This window comes from Staurois parvus, unplaced genomic scaffold (assembly GCF_062004578.1).
Source record: "Staurois parvus isolate SC_StPar_1 unplaced genomic scaffold, SC_StPar_1.0 ptg000199l, whole genome shotgun sequence".
In the NCBI taxonomy this organism is placed as follows: Eukaryota; Metazoa; Chordata; class Amphibia; order Anura; family Ranidae; genus Staurois; species Staurois parvus.
Window position 1 is genome coordinate 5,296,291 of NW_028317995.1, and position 20,989 is coordinate 5,317,279.

The window sequence follows — 20,989 nt, forward strand, 5'->3', positions numbered from 1 at the left end:
TTCTCTTTGTATTGCTTCCTTTGTGTGAAATACCTGGTGTCCTTGCCAGTCCTTCTGCTTTCCTCTAGCTCTCCTCCAATTATCAGACTTTTGCTGACATAACCCCCCCCCCCGGCACAGCAATTTACTGGGAAGATCAGTGTGCTGTTTCTCCTCCCCCAGCTTCCTAAACTCCTTATGCAGCTGAGAATAGAGGGAATATGTTTTTATATCTATACACAAATGTGTTGCCTTCCATTTCTATTTTAAACTGAATGGGGTTGTTTTACATGTTGAGGGTTTACACATACTTTAAGGGTGAACATTGCAGCCAGGCAACTAGTATTTTCAGGAGGTCAGCAATTGCAGCCCCCATATTTCCTCTGAAGGGTTTACTTTAACTTCTCTGTCTCCTCCAAGAATTGGGAAGTATTCAGATTTTTCATACTTTTTCATACTGTAGGTGTTCTGCATCATCCAAGATTCATTGGTGACTGTATGAATAAACGATAATTTCTGGGAAATCCACAGAGCTCTCACCAGTCTAGAGTCCCTCCAATAGCTCCAAAGGTTACCACAAACAAACAAATATTGCTCAGCTTGATTTTAACGCATAAAACTAAACTTGTTAAAATAGTTCTCAGTGGATTCAAAAGTAAAATGTGCTGTTCCTAGCACCTTAGATTTGAGAGCACACCGAGTGATAAATACATCAGACAAAAAGCAAAGCCAAAGTGTTTATTTAATATAAGTATTTACAGTATATAGTGGTGATTATTTATGCAGAGCTTTACATATTGTATATTCACATCAGTCCCTGTTCAAACCAAGAGAGATGAAAACCTTCTTCAGTTTGAACCCTTTAAATGGTGGCAGGATACTCTTAAGATCTGCTACCAGCATGAATGTAGATGCAACACAGAAAGTCCTAGTTATGTGACAGGTGAGCTGTGGCTTTTAGTCATTGTGTGACTGCCTGTACAAAATAGTGACAGGCGGCTCTATCATGATTTATAGCAAAAAGATGGGTTATAAACTAATATTCATGAACATCCTTGGCCTATATTTATTTATGTATTTATTTATTTGACTGTTATTGTTTGTTTGTTTATTTATTGCAACTTACATAACCAGAATTAAAAGAGCTTAATCTATACTTTCTAAGGATCTACAACCAATAAAATAAAAACATAAGGGTAATATGAATTTAACAGTTAAAGTACAGATTCAACTAAAGTGTTTTTTAGTTTCCAGTAGAGTGGAGAGGACTTAAAACTTCAGGTTCTTATAAATTTTTGTGAATCGAGATTTTATTTGATTCCTGGTGAGATGGAGTAAAAGGAACAGGATATGATAGGAAATCTCTCCAATAGAGACACAAACAGTAGCACTCTTTTTTATTAGTGGAGAAATGTTAGACCCTATGTTGGAGTTGTATTGCTATTTGTGTCTCTCCTGTACCAGTGACCACAGTTTCCTTAATTTCTTGTCCTAGTGTCATAAAGTATACCCTAGCACAAAGCACATTACAATTGGGGGGGTGAAGATTTCTGTATTGCTTGATATGACTATTATTCTGCCATGTTGCTATTAGTTATTATACCTTTTCCTCCACATATAAAACAGCATAAAAAAGGCAAATAATGGTGAGCTGGTAGGAAAAAAAGGATACAATAGTACATGACATGCTGCATACAGACTACAGGGTGGTGAGAGGTGGGCAGAGTGCTGGGGTGAATGTTATGCATTCTCCTTGTAGGAGTAAAGAGATAAAACTTGGGAGTTAAAGAATATGTATGCTGACCCTTTTGCTTCACTGATGTGGAAGAGGTATACACATAAGGACCTCTGACTTTTCTGATCAGCACAGTTGCCCTGGGTCAGTGACTAAATGTTGGCATTGAAAAAATATGTAAACCCAACAATTCATATTCCTGATATGTGCCTGCTGTACAGTGTACTTTTATGAAAAAGTACCCTTTCTCTGTTTGTATTGCCTTCTTTGTGTGAAATCCCTGGTGTCCCTACCAGTCCCTCTGCTTTCCTCCAGCTCTCCTCCAATGATCAGATATGTAAACCCAACATTTCATATTCCTGATATGTGCCTGCTGTACAGTGTACTTGTATGAAAAAGTACCCTTCTCTGTTTGTATTGCCTTCTTTGTGTGATATCCCTGGTGTCCCTGCCAGTCCCTCTGCTTTCCTCCAGCTCTCCTCCAATGATCAGATATGTAAACTCAGCATTTCATATCACTGATATGTGCCTGCTGTACCATGTACTTGCATGAAAAAGTATCCTGTTCTCTTGTATTGCTTTCTTTGTGTGAAATCCCTGGTGTTCCTGCTCGTCCCTCTGCTCTTCTTTTAAAAGACCACACTAGCCATGAGAATACAGTGTGGTCAGTTCTCTAGCTACAATGCTGAGAACTCAGACTGCTCTCCTCCAATGGTCTGAGTTCTGATCACATGTCCTCCCTGTAGGTCATTTGCTGGGAATACCAGTGTACTGCTGTTTCACCTCCCCTAGCTCTCTAAGATCTTTATGCAGCTGAGAACAGAGGGCGTGTAATCACTTATAAAAAAGGGGATATATATATATATATATATGGAAGGGAAAAGTGTGGAAGAAAAAGGTGCACAAGCAGCAGGGATGCCCGCAGCCTTGAGAGGATTGTCAGGAAAAGGCCATTCAAAAGTGTTGGGGACTTTCACAAGGAGTGGACTGAGGCTGGAGTCAGTGCATCAAGAGCCACCACAGACAGAGGGATCCTGGACATGGGCTTCAAATGTCATATTCCTCTTGTCAAGCTGCTCCTGAACAACAAACAACGCCAGAAGCGTTTTACCTGGGCTAAAGAAAAACAGACCTGGTCTGTTGCTCAGTGGTCCAAAGTCCTCTTTTCTGATGAGAGCAACTTTTGCATCTCATTTGGAAACCAAGGACCCAGAGTATGGAGGAAGAATGGAGAGGCACACACTGCAAGATGCTTGAAGTCCAGTGTGAAGTTTCCACAGTCTGTGTTGATTTGGGGAGCCATGTCATCTGCTGGTGTTGGTCCACTGTGCTTCATTAAGTCCAGGGCCAATGCAGCCGTCTACCAGGAGATTTTGGAGCACTTCATGCTTCCTTCCGCAGACGAGCTTTATGGGGATGCTGACTTCATTTTCCAGCAGGACTTGGCACCTGCCCACACTGCCAAAAACACCAAAACCTGGTTCAATGACCGTGGGATTACTGTGCTTGATTGGCCAGCAAACTCGCCTGACCTGAACCCCATAGAGAATCTATGGGGCATTGCCAAAAGAAGGATGAGAGACATGAGACCGAACAATGCAGAAGAGCTGAAGGCCGCTATTGAAGCATCCTAGTCTTCCATAACACCTCAGCAGTGCCAAAGGCTGATAGCTTCCATGCCACGCCGCATTGAGGCAGTAATTACTGCAAAAGGGGCCCAAACCAAGTACTGAGTACATATGTATGCTTATACTTTTCAGAAGTCCGATATTGTTCTATGTACAATCCTTGTTTTATTGATTGCATGTAATATTCTAAATTTCTGAGATTGTAGATTTGGGGTTTTCATGAGCTGAAAGCAATAATCATCACAATTATGACAAATCACGGCTTGAACTATCTTGCTTTGCATGTATTGAGTCTATCTCATATATTAGTTTCACCTTTTAAGTTGCATTACTGAAATAAATGAACTTTTGCACAATATTCAAATTTTTCAAGTTTCACCTTTTTGTATATATATATATATATATATATATATATATATATATATATCAATGAGGACACAGATGTAGGTTCACCCAAAGGAAAAAGTTAGGACCTGAATTCATTTCTCCCATAGGGAGTATGTGTATTCATTTACGAAGTAGTAAAACATTGGACAAGTCCTTCTCAGTTTAAGAATTGTTTTAGCAGCAATAGCACATAGAAAGCTGGATGCCCCAGCAACCCAAATATAATCTGACCACATCCAAAATAATTACACAACCCATCCAATTTACCTTTATTTGGGGTTGGAAACAGTTCTGTTAGAACTAGAGCTATAAAAAGACACGTGACCAAAGTCAGTGTCATGATGAGGGTGAGTAAACCCATTTGTGGAAAGGCAAATGGCTGAGCTTAGTCTTCAAGTTAATATATGTGTCATTGCTGCCATCATGTGTTAATAGAGGATGCTGCATCCTAATTGTACCTACTTATGGTGTATTTTCCGCATAATGACAGTATGTATTGATTGGAGGGAACATAAACATGGGCTATAGGTGAATGGTTAAACAGTACTTGAGCTGCTTCCTCTACATACTGTAGACACTGTACTTACAAGCAACAGATGGTACCCCAAAATATGCCTTAGGTACTGTACCACAAGTAGCAGTTTTTGTTACATAGTTAATATATCACATTATAAACATTATGCCCTAATCAATGAATAAATGTAATTCATTGCTTTTCTGTAGTATGTTTTAAAATACATTTATACACTAGTAAATAATCCTCTCCAGTTCGTATATGTGCTGTAATGTTTGCCAGTGGTAGACCAAAGCAGTAGTGGTTAAATACTGTTTATTGCTGCATCAACAACAGTATAAACACACAACAGAAAAATACATTTATATTGGGCATTTGAAAACAATTGCATGTGTGATTGTTAAATATATACCATTTCAATAGCAATAATCAACAACCCCAACAACAGCTGGCTCTCCACTAGTTAAATGTATGCTAGATAAATCAAACTGTTCCACTTCCCTACAGTCACAACAGGCTGCCAAAAAGTACTAATCTGGAGAACACATACTTTTTGGTGCCACAATTTTGCCATGGTATATGACGATGCCATTTATATCAGTTGATAAGGTGTTGTCTAGATAGCTCAGATTATACTTGAGTTTAGCTAGGGCCAAGGGTTAGTAAAAACAGGGTTCATAGTTTAAGGGTTAAATTAAGGGGGGGATTTAGGTGTTAGGTATTAGGAGTTTCATTTTAAAAGTTAGGTTAAAGTACTACCAAAAGCTCCTGTATAAGTCTAAATAAATACCAACACCAATTATTATGTGATGCACACCCCTCATAAAGTAAATTTCTGTTCCTTGTTTTTCCGGACACTGGTTGTGAGTGAGTGAATCATTTGTCTTCTGCTAGGCATTATTTCTCTGTTGTTAAAGATAAACATAATAGTGCGATTCAATTTGCAAGTATTACTGGTCCCTTTGATTCTCCCCTTTTGTTAATTTTTGCCTCTCTATTGGTTCAAGTACCCAAAAAAGGAGCCTGGTGCTTTTTGTTTGATACATCTTTTATCCTTCCCTGTAAGTAGTTATTTGAATGATTCCACTAAAAAAGACCTTGCTTCAGTATCTTACTCTTCTTTTGATGATGCTTTGGTTCTTCTTAGCAAATTTCGGTTGTGGGTCTCCAATTTGATGGGAAATATTATTTTGATAAATACATGCCCATGGGATTCTCTTTATCTTCTTAACAATTTGAGGCGTTTTCAGCCTTTTTACATTGGGTTGTTTCTTATGTGTCTTGTAGTAATGGTATTTTGCACTACTTAGAATATTTTCCTTTTATTGGTTTATAGTTTATAGCTCCCCTCTATTTGTCTTGATCTATTGCAAATGATTTGACAGATTTCTGATGTATGTCATCTAGCATGGGAATAAATTGTTCCACCTTGCACTACAATTGAGTTTTAGATATCTGTTGTCATGCAGTTTTAAGATCAGGAATTGGATTTCTTTTTTTTTTTACAGAAGAAAAATTAGTTTAAAAGATGTTCAGACTCTCTTATTTTTATTGACGTTTTCTGCCAGAGTCATCCCAATAAATTCAAATAAATGTATTCTTGATGTTTAGCATTGTCTCTAAAGGGTATGAAATTACTTTATTATCATGTGAGATATTTTAGATCTGTTAAGGATGGCTTGTTGATTTGGGATAACTTTTTGTTGGGTTTTAATGGTTCTACTTGTTGGCAAGAGGAATTTATTGAAAATTCTGCACTTGGTTTATATACTGATACCACTGGAGCTTCAGGTTGTGGTGCTTACTGGAATGGTCACTAGTGTTCTGCTCAGTGCCCCCCTTCCTGATTATTCACTGATGTTAATAGGAACTTTGTTCTCCTTGAGATCTTTCCTGTGGTGGTTGTTTTTATATATGGTGCTAATATTTCCATAACAAATATATATTATTACATACTGATAACAAAGGGGTTCATTTTACTGTAAATGATGTGTCTTCCAAATACATTCTAGTAGTCATGTAATAAAATAGTGCCGCGCATATATCTCTATAACCTCATATAGGACTTAAAGCATCCAAAACGTGATTATGCAACAACAGTGAATTCATTGAATACAACGTAAAAGTCCATAATGTGTGCTTGATCTGTGCCTTTATAATTTGTTCACAAAACAGATGCTCTTTATTGCTTATATGCACATATATTCCTATAGGTGCTCCTCCACCAGAGACATACATATATACTCTCACCTCCTTTTATGACCCAAATTGCATAGATCAAATACCGCCTTTCCCTTCTAACCCAGGTAGGTATACTGCATAGATGACTCCACTTTCCTCCTCACTCTGCTGCAAATGGTACCGTCTCCTCTTTAGCCCACAAATCCTCCGCATATGTAAACAGAAACGCTTGCCATAGTGTAGTATATAAATATAGCGTGGTTTTTTTCAAAAAACAAAGTGCACTCACATTTAAAATTGTCCTGCTGGGACACCACAGTAAAAAACCTTATTATAATGTATTTTCAATGGGTTCAGGAATTTCCAAGATGGCAGGTCGTAAACTTCCTGTTTAGCAGCTTGACGTCAGGAAGCCAATTTTGGCTGCTGATGTCTTGTTAAATGACATGTGCATTATTTCCTCCTGAAATATATAAAAATTGATTATTAATGCTCTCAGTGTAAAATGTATGTTTGCTCTTGCCATGTATCTACTATAAATATGGGATAATAGTCATGCAATGTACAGTGCTGTGAAAAAGTATTTGTCCTCTTCCTGATTTTTTTTTTATTTGCATATTTGTCACGCTTAAAGCGGAGATCCGGCCCCTGCCACCGCCCCCCCCAAAAAAAATTAAAAAGTCAGCAACTACAAATACTGTGGCTGTTGACTTTTAATACTAGGGCACTTACCTGTCTAGGAATCCAGAGGTGTCCTCACCGTGAGTGAAAAATACTTTTTCACATCACTGTTTTTAACCACTTGCCTACCAGGCACTTATACCCCCTTATTTACCAGGCCAATTTTCAGCTTTCAGCGCTGCCACACTTTGATTGACAATTGCGCGGTCATGCAACAGTGTACCCATATAAAATTTTGATCATTTTTTTCTCACAAATAGAGCTTTCTTTTGGTGGTATTTAATCGCCACTGGGCGCTTTACTTTTTGCGCTATAAGCAAAAAAAGTGCAAAAAATTTGAAAAAAAAAAGTTTCTTTGTTTCTATTGTAACATTTTTCAAACAGGTAATTTTTCTCCTTCACTGATATACGTTGATGAGGCAGCACTGATGGGCACTGATAGGCGGCACTGATGGGCACTGATAGGCAGCACTGATGGGCACTGATAGGCAGTACTAATGAGGTGGCACGGATAGGCGGCACTGATAGGCAGCACTAATGAGGTGGCACGGATAGGCGGCACTAATATGCAGCACTGATAGGCGGCACTGATAGGTGACACTGATGATGGGTACTGATAGATGGCACTGACTGGCATCACTGCTGGGCACTGACTGGCGGCACTCACTGGCACAACCGCTGGGCACTGACTGGTGGCACTGACTGGCAGCACTGCTGGGCTGCACTGGTGGGTGGCACTGGTGGGCATCACTGGTGGGTGCGCACAGGTGGGTGGCACTGGTGGGCACAGGTGGGTGGGCACAGGTGGGTGGCACTGCTGGGCACAGGTGGGTGCACTGCTGGGCACAGGTGGGTGATCTGCTGGGCACAGGTGGGCGGAGCTAGTGGGCGCACTGCTGGGCACAGGTGGGCGGAACTTGTGGGTGGCACTGCTGGGCACCAATCATCAGGGCACTGATCATCAGTGCCCTGATGATCGGTGCCGATCCTCGCTCTGACAACTGCCGGTTCTCGGCAGTACTTTCCTCACGATCTGACAGCGTGAGGAAAGTGCAGCTGAGAACCGGCACTTGCATTTCCCTGTGATCAGCGTGTCATCGGACACCGCTGATCACGTGGTAAAAGGCCGCTGTGATTGGCCTTTTACCACATCACGTGATCAGCTGTGTCCGTAGGACACAGCGATCACGGAGATCGCCGGGTGCGCACCCCCTGGGGCGCGCAGGAGAGTGCGTTCTGGGACGACGTCATATGACGTCCACCCAGAACTGGCCGGCCGCAGTGCAGCCGTCATTCGGCTATCTGCGGTTGGCAACTAGTTAAATCAGTGTAACATACCTTCTAGGAACAAACACATAATAGAGATTACAGAAATGTAATTAAATATACTACTGTCATCTATTATACAAAATTACTTGCAAACAGTACAGTACATTTATGAATGCTGAGTTGCGGAGAAGTACTGTCTCATTTTAGGTGACCTGCCTGGTTTCCTGTATATTAAACTGCATTGTAGATGTCATTACATTTATTGTGTGAAACTGTATTTATATTTCAAAATTCGTTTTCTTTTTAGACTTTCTTTCTGTAGCACTACCCCTTTAGGAGTTACCGAGGTTTTTTGGGTCCACTATAGTCCTTCACAGTCAGGCAGCATGCATTTTTCTTGCACATTTGCGCTCTGGAGATAGTAAATAGTCCTTGAGCTTGTTTTTGTAATTTTATTAGGGGTTATGAACTTGGATAGGCTTGAGGGGGGTATGAGATGCCCAAGGAACTGTGAACATGAGGACAAACTCCTTAGCAACTATGTACAGATGTAGTTATATGTATTTACTTGTGAGCCACTAATTTACCAACAAAAGACTAAATTATCTAAATGGTTAGCTGGTATTTGGTCACATCTTCATATATATGTGCAATTATGAAACATCCAAGTGATAACAAAAAATACTGCGTCCCAAAACTAATAATTAATTAATTCTAATCCATATCTGAATTCATAAAATACCTTTGTCATAATATATTAGAGTAAAAATTCACTTCACCATATATAATATATTTAAATAAAATGTATAATAATATACCAATTTTATAATCTGTAGTGATCCACTGTGCCTTAATTATTTACGTGCAATATTACCGTGAAATAAAAACATAAATTATATATCAATGTGAACAATAAAATATATATAAATAATATATAAAGAAATATATATAAAGTGCCAAAAATTTATATATATATATATATAATTGTCCCAATGTGATTACATTTCTTCATGTGCGTGTAAAGGCAGGCATCCCGATACTTTTGGAAACATAGTTTATCTCAGTATCTCTTTAATAGTGCTCTTGACCAAACTCGCTCATCAATGTCTTTATAGGCCTTGCTTTGTGTACTGGTGTGCAGTCATGTTGGAACAGGAAGGGGCCATCCCAAAACTGTTCCCACACAGTTGGGAGCATGAAACTGTCCAAAATGTTGAGAGCACTATTAAAGGGATAACGATTTATACAAAACTTTCTTTATAGGAGCACAATTGATGTTGATGTTGCTGTCCACAATTTTCTCTCCGAGTTTTTGCCTGAGCTGCCTGATCATTGCTTTGATCTAGACAGGGCCCACTGCTCATTACAATCTCTGTAATCTGATGGCCCAGCATGAGATATCATTGTTAAGCCTCAGTATTATAAAACTAAGGAGCTGGTCATGCAGAAGTCTAGGGAAACATCTTATGTTTCCATTCTCTCCCTCACGGCCCAGAAACACAGGGCCTTGAAACCTTTTTTGCAGGCACTGACACACAAAGCTATCATATATAGATGGGAATTCCCTTTTCATTTATCCTTCACATATGGCAATCACCAACATCCCTTTTCCATTTTCAAGGAAGGTGAGTTATTGTGTCTTGGTCTGATCTCACAAGATGGTTCATCCCCCAGAGCCCCAACCTCTGCAAATTTGGGCCATCTTGAAGGCTCTATTCGCCCTCTATCCCTGCTATGGCACCAAGTTTCATCTGGGCACGCTGGGAACTCTAGGCTCCCTTGAAGAAGCTCGTAAAAGGGGGTTTTATCTCTCTCCACTTTTCCACCTTTGCTGCTGGGAACTGCGGGTCCTGTGAGAACCATACACTAAATCTGGAAATTTAGTTACTATGTTGTTTATAGCACTTAATTCATTACTTTGAAGTTGCTTTTCTGTCTCTTTTTTCCCACTTAGGGGGATGTTCTGGGGGGCTCCCAGGGGCCTGAGGGCCTAGTCCAGACAGGGTTTCCCTGTTGCTCTCCCCAAGGAAACTTTAGTTTTAATAAACGTAATATTACTATGTTTATATGTCTTCAAAGGTTCTTTAATTACAGTATATTGTGGCTTTGGTCTGGTCGGGGTGGACCATACATGACCTCTTGTGGTTTGGGAAAATACATGCGGTCAAAATGCCCAACAAACTCTATCTGTTCCATTCGCTACCTGTACCCATTAAAAGGATATAGCACTGCTCCAGCTTAAATCTCTTCAATTTATTTGGGCCATTAAAGGCCTTAGGCTGGCTCATACTACCCTGTATACCCTAGAAATAAATCAGGGCTTTGGGTTCCTTATCTTGGACCTACTATAAGGTGGCATAATTAATTCAACTGTGGGTGGTATACACCCGACATGAACCTAATTGGGTATATATGGAGAGTCAAGCTGTACCATCTCACACTATTGAGTTTTTAATGTGGCACTCTCCCATGGATAGACCCCCAATAATGGCATCTATATTACCTCACTCTTTTGCTCTTTGGGACCGTATATGGAACTACCACACACTAGTATCTGACTTTACCCCTTTGGATCATTTATTTCACAATCCAAAATTCCCTCCAGGTATTGACATCAGAGCTTTCAAATGGTGCACTGATAAAGGTCTATACTGCATACGACACATTTTTACACATAGAGGCCCTTTCACACTCTCCCATTGCACTACAAACTTCAATCCTGCTGAATGGTTCCGATTTGCCAAGATAACTGATTTTTTCAGGACTCCTCACTCTTCTGCAGATCCTCCCTTCCTAACAGCTTATAAAAAGTGGTGTACCAAAGACCAGGGTTCTAGGGGAGATATCTCCATGGTATATACATCTCTTACTTGCCTCTCTTCAGAAGCATCCTTATATGCTGGCATGGAAAAGCATACTAGATTGTGAATTAGAGCCAGAAGCTTGATGTTCCAGGATTCCATGTTCCAAAACTCTTACAAGTGTATATTGATTGTTTCTATAATAGAGGGTGGGATTTGGTCCCAACTTGCTTGGCCAGAATGTACCTACCAACATCGGCGGAGTGTTTCAGGGTTGCTTCTTGTGTAGCACCATGCTCCACAACTGCTGAGAGTGCCCTAGGATTTGTAGTTTTTGGAACAGAGTCTTTTCCATGCTCTGCAAGTAAACGGAAGTCACAATTTCACAGCAGGGTCATGTTTCATTGCTAAATGACTGTCCACCAGGATTATCATGCCCCATGCGGCGTTTGGTCTATTTTGTCTTGCTGCCGGCCAAGATCACCATTGGGGGGTTGTGGAAGACACCCTCTGGAACATAAGAGGAGTTTCCGTCCTGTCTGGAACCAATATAAGATGGTCACCTTCAGACCAATGAGGTCTGAGGAAGAAGTGGAAGCTTCTAAACAGATTCCCACCCACTTTTATGGCATCACGTCCTCCCACTGTCATCACTTCCAGTCTGGTGTTCTGAAATACTCAGACCATGGCACCAACAACCATACCACGTTCAAAGTCACTTAAATCTCCGTTCTTCCCCATTCCGATGCTTGCTTTGAACATCAGCAAGTCGTCTTCACCATGTCTACATGCCTAAATGCATTGAGTTGTTGCCATGTGATTGGCTAATTAGCAATTTGTGGTACCAAGCAATTGAACAGGTATACCTAATAAAGTGGCCAGTGAGTGTAAATGAAGGTATACTTACCTGCCTCCCAAATTTAACTATGTGATATCCTCCCCACTTGGGATAACTAAATCTCCTTCTTCTCTACTGTTTTCTTTCTTTTTAGTTTTTCTCCGGTCTCCTTTCAGAGACTTTACCCTTCTTATCCTCTTGATTCCTTGAAGGGATGTTTTTTCTCTTCCTTTTACACATGTATCTTATAGTCAGCATTTTATACAAACAGTGTACTTTCTTATGAGAGAACCATGACAATTGGTAATGGGGACTATTTCTTAAGCCTTGATTTTAGGCTTTTTCCCTGGTAAAAAAAAGAAAAGAAAGTTCCCAGCTCAACTTGCCAGCCAGCTTGCCAACAACCGAATTATCCTGTCTAACAGTATGTGTTAAAAACAGGGCTTTAGTTAGCACACATTTGCAAATAGATACGTAAGCCACAGAGCCACATCACGGCACCCCGATATTCTGTGGTCCTAACTCTACAAGTTTTGAGAGCCCTCATAGTAGAGGCACATGTATTTAATGGATAGACCAAGGGCAGATGAACTTGAGGGAGGCCACCCCTCCTTAAAGGAACAGGAGCGCACTGGACACCCAGTTTTGTTTTTGACATGCCCGTCCATGTGTTCCTTGCTGTAAAAGCCAGTTATAGACTGGGGCAGTGGCCATTTTTTGTATTTTTCCCTAGTAACCCTCTGTATGTCCCCACCTACTGGCTGTCAATTGGGATGTTTATTGTTCCACATATAATGTACCTTGAGGTTGGGGGTTATTACACTCTTTTTTTCCTGTTATTCTTTTGTACCTGGAACTGTAATAACCATATTATATGGCTAACTGTGTGTTATCATTTCTCCATGCCTGATAAGCCTAACATATATTTTTAAAAGTTAAAAAAAAAGGAGCATGGTTGTTTTTTTTTATTTTGCGGCACAAGAAAACATGAACACTGTTTTATTATATGAACTCTAATGTTGTTTTGTAATATCACTTTATTCACAATGATGACCACAATTGGTACAAAATGTTTCAGTGGAGTGTGTATGTACAACATTTTTTTAATTCATTTTTTTTAGGATTATAAGGAGGGCACAATGTTATTATAGTGCGTTACTTCTTTTTTTTTTCACCAAAGGATTCAGAGTTCCAGCCTTACAAAGCTAAGTATGATTGGTTTATTTCATCCCAGCTTACTGACTAGACTAGTCAGACACACTACACCATATTCACCTAAAATAAAGTTTAGTATTCTTATACTGTATTTAGATTATTGCCTTTATGTTCCTTGCATTCCCTTATTATCTATTGGTTGTAATTTTACTCAGTTGTTTATGGTGTATATTTTTGAACTTTTGTGCTTATTTCTCTGAAAAAATAAAATTGCATTTTATTATTCCTTATACCAAGGGTTGATTTAACTGGTGACCAAATAATAAATGCAGTGATATGAATCTGGCTTCAAGCAGTGGAGTCAGTATATGCTGTGCATTGCTTTTTTTGTATATCAAATAGAAAGTCTGCATGTCCTACGATGACATAAGTGTGATTCTATATGCGTATATGTGGGTTATGTGACAGGTGAGCTGTGGGTTTTATTCACTGTGTCGCTCACTGCACAGAAATACATGGCAGAGTCACTGACTTCAACCTGATTTTTGTTCATATTATAAGACTTTTTCTTTGAGTCGTGCGTTCCTGTAAATCCTTTATGGTTTTTCTGTGTTAGGTCACTTAGCAGCATGGTAGGAGTTTGACCCGGATACAAGACATACCAAAAAAGAGAAGGACTGCCTGAAATTGTATATGTGCATTCCAGAAATAGAGAGTCTCCTTCATGAATGATCTGAGGTGCAGATGTCTGGTCTACAGACTGCCCTTGGATTCCTCCTGCAGATAAATGACAACATTACTAATAAGTAATACAATATATCGGCTAGCTCTATATTTGTTTAACATAGACATATCCATGGAAATCACAAACCAGAACCTCTCTTATCCATGCTACAGAAATCATTCATTTATATTACTGTATACCTAAAAGAATAGTTCCAGACACAATACATGTGATGATGAAATCCATGCCTTAGGTATCTGTGCCTGTACACTATGCTCTCACGTGTATGTGAAGATAGGACTTGATAGAGATGTATATATCTCATCACCATCACCTGACCTCTTTGTTATTTCCTGCAATCACTTACATTCAGAGTTTGGAGCTAGTTTTGCTGGGTGCGCAGAAAACATAGTATTTCCATTCAGTAAACTGTTTTGCTTGTATATCTAACATCATTTTTTTATTTATGTTAAATTAATACATTTTCCATAGTACCCAGTCTTCTATAATGTGTACAACAGCCCTGGGTTTCCATGGAATATAATTTGTTTCAATTAATAAATTGCCCAACCTTATACTAAACGTATAAAACAATTAAAATTCTCACAGGTTTTCAGATTTCCATTTAGTAACCAAAGCTTGATTGGTTTGATAATAGATAGTCTGTAGTGTGTGTGGTCCTCTGCACTCAAGCATTTAGGTCAGTCTTTCTCTACCTTTTACCCAAGAGGAACCCTTGAAATAATTGTCAAATCTCAGGGAACCTGCAGGTAATTGGAAAAAGTTGACTCTTTAAACTTTTCACTGTTCTGCATAGACATTTATGTAGACACGACACGCATTGCGCCATATAGCCCATTACTACGGTAATTGAAAAAATGTATCTTACAGTGGTGGTTAGAATGCCACCCTTGCAGACAGCTTTAAGGATCATTGGTGTCATTCTACCTGGCTCTGTCAAGTGGTGATGGCCCTGGAACTATGCAGGCACCATCAGATGGGATGCCAATTAACCACAGCTCAAGGAACCCCTAACAATGTCTGGAGGAACCCTAGGGTTCCATGAAACCCTGGTTGAGAATTACTTGTTTAGTTAGATAAGGTAAGTAGATAAGTAGGTTCAGTAGACCACTGGATGACGGTTAGGCTCTAGGATTCTTGGATGCAAAGGCAGCACATCCAACTTCCTTTGCTCAAGCTGCACCCTATCAGAGCTTTTCTTGTTGGCGGGGACTGTCACAGGTAAATGCAATATGCGGGCTGACTGGGAATGTTGCAAAGATAAACAAGCATGGCAGTGTCCAAATAGCTGTTGAACAAGATGGTTGGGGGGTGCAAAGCTGCCTCTTTAGACCATCATAAAGACCCAATTGAAGATGAAAGATAGGGTGCAGTACTATATACAACTTTTAATATTGACATACCTTGTAGACTTTTTTGTTCAACCAACAATTATTTCGAAAATGAAACATCACTATTTTAATGTTGCAGACTTTCTTCCCATGCTGCATTGGGAAGAGGAAAGTTTGGGTGAAGTACTGTCTATGTACAACTTCTAGTATTGGCATGTCTTGCAGAGTTTTTTTAATCAGCCAACCATAATTTTTAAAAGATTTTTAGTGCAGTTTAAACAAATTCACAGTATATACTCAGCAAATAATGTAGATCAGAGGTCATTTGACACAACAGCCAATGTTTTCCCATTAAGAATGCTATGCCTATGTGCAAGGTATAGAATCTGAGGGTGATAGTTACTGGTTGGTGATGGCTTTTACACTAGTTTATTCAATTAATCAACTGATGCACATTGGTGTTTTAAATAAACCCTTTCTTGATCAGTCATGTTATGGGTCTGTAACTAAATGATCTAGTATATATTTTTAAAGTTATGCAGATTTTTATTTTACAGATCTATATTTTATATATTGGTTTCTTTAACAGATATACTGGTCACTTTTATTTGATTCACAGCGTTATATTTGTTTTGGTGCTGCAATTATTAGTACAAGTTTTTTGGCATATGCATGTTTCACTGCTTATTGCCTACTGCCTTCTGATATACAGTATATACCAGTGCAGCTTGGTTATTAAATAAATGGACACAGGGATACTGAGGTCAAGCCCCAGTGTGAACGCCATAATTAATATGAATATTAACCTGAAAGGCAATTGTGCACATTATTTACCCTGGGTTTGATAATATTCAACATATGTATACAGTATAGATTGAGCAAAATGTAATTGAGGTGCTCCATCTAGTGACCAACTTTAGTAATTCAAGTTGTGCCCATAAATATTCCCGAGGACTTCATCTAGTGGCCAAATAAATGTTTACTATCTTTTATACTGAGGAATAAATTGCCTCTTCCTTATAATCTTATGTAAAGAGCTGTGGGTCACCTCTTTACCTCTTTCTTATCCATTTCCAATACGTAAGCAAAAAATAAAAAAAAATTAACTAAACAAAAATTAATTGTTATTAATAAAACAATTTATATGCCACTCTCTATTTAGATTGTATGGAGACTACGTTTTCATGTCATATATTCATTGAGTTTCTAGACAGGATATCTCTCTTCTGTTATTGCCCCTCCAATGAGGGATTAATCTATCCATCCCTAACACTTTTAGACCAGTGGAATCTTTTTGTGATGGGAAGCTTAGTGTCTGGACACACTGTGCCCTTTGAACCCCCATGTGATGTTCCCAATCTATTCACCAATACTGACCTGCAGTATTCATGTGGTCCTACCAATGTTCTGTAGACCACAGGGCACTGCAGCAGGTAAACAATGTTGTGAGTGAAACAAGGTATAAATTCTTTATTATTATATGATAGTTGCGTAGTGTTTGCACTGAATGATTTGGTTCTAACTATGTTGTGTAGTGCTACCCCACATATGAGTGTCAGGAATGGACTTGCCAATAGTGGTGGGACTCACCTGCCTTGTGGGTTGCAGTACCAGGGCTGGCCAGCGGGTGCTCTCAGCAACCAGAGGCTCATTCCTGCAATCAGCCAAAACACCTGAGGCTGATTGCAGGAGGTGAATATAAGGAATGACCAGGCCTGTGATCTGGGCCTTGGTGTATGTTGCCCATGAGCCCCTGTATCTTGTTCCTGATTCCTGTTACCTGTGTTCCTGTAGTGCGTTCCTTGTTGCCAACCCTGCCTGTTCTGATCCATGCTGACATTCTCCTGCTCTGACCCCCGGCTCGTCCCTGACCATCCTTCTGCCTGATCCTCTGTACCATGCTGCCCGTGAGTTACTGAACCCGGCGTGTGACCTGACTACCCTTGTCTGCTGCTTGTACCGTGCCTGTCCCCACCGTTACTGACCCGGCTAGTCTGACCACGCTCGCTCCTGACTGTCATCCATCCATCCATCCCGCTCGGACCTGGACCTGCCAGCACTCTCTACCACAGCCAGACGCACTCAGGGGTCGCGACCTGGTTCCAGTCTGCACCAAGTCCATCCCCACCATCAGGGGCCCTGGTGAATAGCAGGCTGGGACTTAGACCCCGCGCCCTGAGGAAATCCATGCTGTGGGCTTGGCCTGCCTGACCACTCCACCTCTCCAGCCCTGCACTGTGTACCTATTGGTTTGTTTTGTTTGCACTGTGTACCTATTGGTTTGCTTTGTTTGCACTGTGTACCTATTGTATTGTTTTGTTTTGTTTTGTTTGCACTGTGTACCTATTGGTTTGTTTGTTAGCACTGTGTTACCTATTATCTTAAGGTTAGTTTTGTTTGCACTGTGTTTGTTTATTTGTGCAGCTAATAATAAATATTATTATTATACCATATCTGAAGCCTGCGTTTCCCTGTGTCAGTCCACACACCTCTGGTCATACCTGGAGTCCTGACATGAGCCTCTGGTTAGGAAGGGCCCTCTGCTTTTTGCCTCAATCTGTTTAGGAATTTCAGCCCCTCTGGCACACTAGGTTGAGCATACAAAGAATACAATATCACAGAAAACCACTGATTCTAATACTTTGTACTTGGTAGTAGTACTATATAAAAGAAAACTGGCACTGAACCAGTTAGCAAAGGCAAATTAAATATATTGTCACCTGATATGTTTGGTAATAAAGTAATTATAGAAATGGATTAACAATGATAATAACGCAATTTAGCATACAGGGCGACTAGTAATAATTACTAAGCATAAAATGACACTTGACATCCAGATCAGAATAAATAGTAACAAGGTCACTTAAAGTGCAACAGTGGTCAGAAATAAAGCTTGATTTACTGGACATAGGAACTATATTGCCAAAGTGCATTATTGTGACTATGCTAGTCTTAGACCGACCAGATGTGCACTGTCCATAGAAATGAAAAAAGGGGAGAAGGAAACAAGGGGACTTGCAGGATGGTTTTATGGGAGGGGCAGGCCTTATATTGCTCTCATGTTGGCTATTATTGGGCCCCTTTAAGAAGCGTTGGTGCATTTACCAACATTTTCAGTAAACCAGCATGCAGTAAAGGTGTAGCAAAGATGAAGTAAGATATAGTATACAGTAGGTACTGTACAGGTGTAGTGTGGGTGCTGTATAGGTGTAGTATAGTGTGGTGAAGATGCAATAAAGGCATAGTGTGACCGACTGGGTATTTCCACCAAACTACAGCTTCCTCCACTCTGGAACCAGAATATAGAAAATTTGAAAATTTGAAAATGTTGGAGTAAATAGGACTGACCATTATTAATAAATAGCACAGCATTTAGACACAAAAACCTTCCCTCTAGGCAGCTATAACCCACATTACAAGTCCCAGGAGAAAACTACATTACATAAACAAAAATACAATAAAAAAAACAATCAAACACAAGAAAACAATGGATTCCATCCCAGCACCTAGCAGTCTGGACTTTGGAGGTGATTAAACAAAGTGAGAGCTTATCACCTAAATCTAACTACAGCAAACAATAGTTGATGCCAGGAAACCTGTAACAGAAAATAACCGTACATTTGCTGGAATTCACCTCCTGCACATAGTTCCATTATGCACAGTATGCCAAGGGGCTCTGGAAAAAGTCCCTCCAACCCTAAATACATGGAAAGGGTAGCTGGTATAATTCACAGCCAGCCAGGTATCCAGGGAGGTGGTATAAGGGAAAAGGATCCTTGTAACCCCAAGTCACGGCAGTTTTTCGTGACATGTGGTATATGTAATGTCCTGCCTTCAGTACCTCAGTCCTTGTTAGCAGTATGAACAATGTGAGCTCTATCACCAGTCCCATTGGTGTGGCTGGGAATTCGTTCAATCTTTCCACAGAATGCCTCACAATATTCAACAGAGATACTCTGGTCTCTCTGCAGCAATAATGCAGATACGATTGCTGTGGTCTGTGCTGCACTGCCTCACGTGTCACTGCTCTCATAGCTTCATTCAGCACCCAGAGGGAGACGTTCTTAGAGCAGTCTGTTAAAAGCCATTCCACAACTCCCCTTCTGCCTCAGTGTTCTGTGGGAACTGTAGTGTAAATGGTCCATGTGTCCCATTCTATGGCTGCTGTCCCAGACTTCAGTTCCTGTGATCCTCACCTTTCTGTTTAGAAGTCCATGGGTTTTCCTGGCTACAGCTATCCCCTTGCTGACTGGAGGGGACAGTGCAACACAACATTTAACATAACAGGAGAAAGTGAAGCTAAACTGATTGTAAAGAGGAAAATGTTTCTTTCCCCATGTTCCTGGAGTCCAGCATCTTGCTACAGTAATGTCCTCCGCATCTACAGACTCATTTTTTACACAGAGAGAATTCCTGCAATCCATCAAGCAAACCAATCTTATTTAGTTGCTTGATTAAATTGGAAGCAATTTTATCCCTTAAGAACCTTCCTAAACATAGCAGTTGGGTTATCCAGAAGTAATAGGCCCAATACTTTGTCCTTTTCCAAAACTGTCCAATGTTTTTAACTAACTTCTTAACCCAGTAAATTGTCTTAAAATTGTCAGTAAACCGTGAATCATGATTGTGAGATCCAAAAAATGTATTTCAGCTTTACTGCATTGATATGACAAATTTATACCCCAATCATTAGTGTTCAGTTTCATTAGTGTTCAGTTCTTTAATAAAGTTATGCATCAAATTTTAAGCCTGCCTCCATAAGCAAAGGATGTCATCTATATACCTTTTCCAGAGGCTTTTTCCTGTCTAGGTCTGCCATAGATGTTACCCTCCTCCCATCTAGATATAAATTTGCCATGTTTGGGGCGATATTGGGGCCCATAGCTACACTTATTTTTTGGAGATGATAAAAACCTCCAAACAAAAAATAGTTATGCTTCATGACAAAGTCAAATAATTCTAAAATTAATTGTTTTCAACTGACTAACATGACAGCGAATAACAGCTCCCCAAGCTGTCAGCTGCAATGTAAACAAAGGGGAGGTGATGTGATAAATGTGGGCATATGTAGATAATTATGTCAACTATTATCCCTGCTCCTTTGTTTACATGGTTTTGGATTCCCCAACCAGCATATGAATGGGTCAATGTCACTGGTTGCTAAGGATGCAGCGGATGCTGTCACCCACTGCATCCTTAACAATGACTGACAGCAAAAGCTGTCATATACAGTAGTGACAAAAAACTGCTGCTACATATGATCATCAGGTCTTGCCAAACAGGTAAACGTTAAGGCATTTGGACAAATGCTGGAAGAAGAAAATGTTTTTCCAAACATGTGTTAGTACAGAATATTGATAATTACTAAATTATATGTAATATATATGTAATTTCAAAGTCAGGGATGTCCTTTATGGGTGCATGAAACTAAAGGATTTATGATATCAGCCTGCAAAGCTAAGTATTGTTGGTTTATTTAATCTCAGCTTACTGACTAGACTGATAAGACCCACCATATCATACTCTTTTACCATATTTTGAATGTTGCCATTACATTTCTTTATTATCTGTTTCATATTGTTGTCTGATATCTATATTTACTCATTTATTTATGTTGCATATTAGTGTAATGTTGTGCTTATTTCCATAAAAAATTTAAATTACCTACAGTTTTCTTATTTCATACACCTATTGAACTGCTGACCAAATAATAAATGCAGTAATTTACACTTTGGTTCAAGCAGT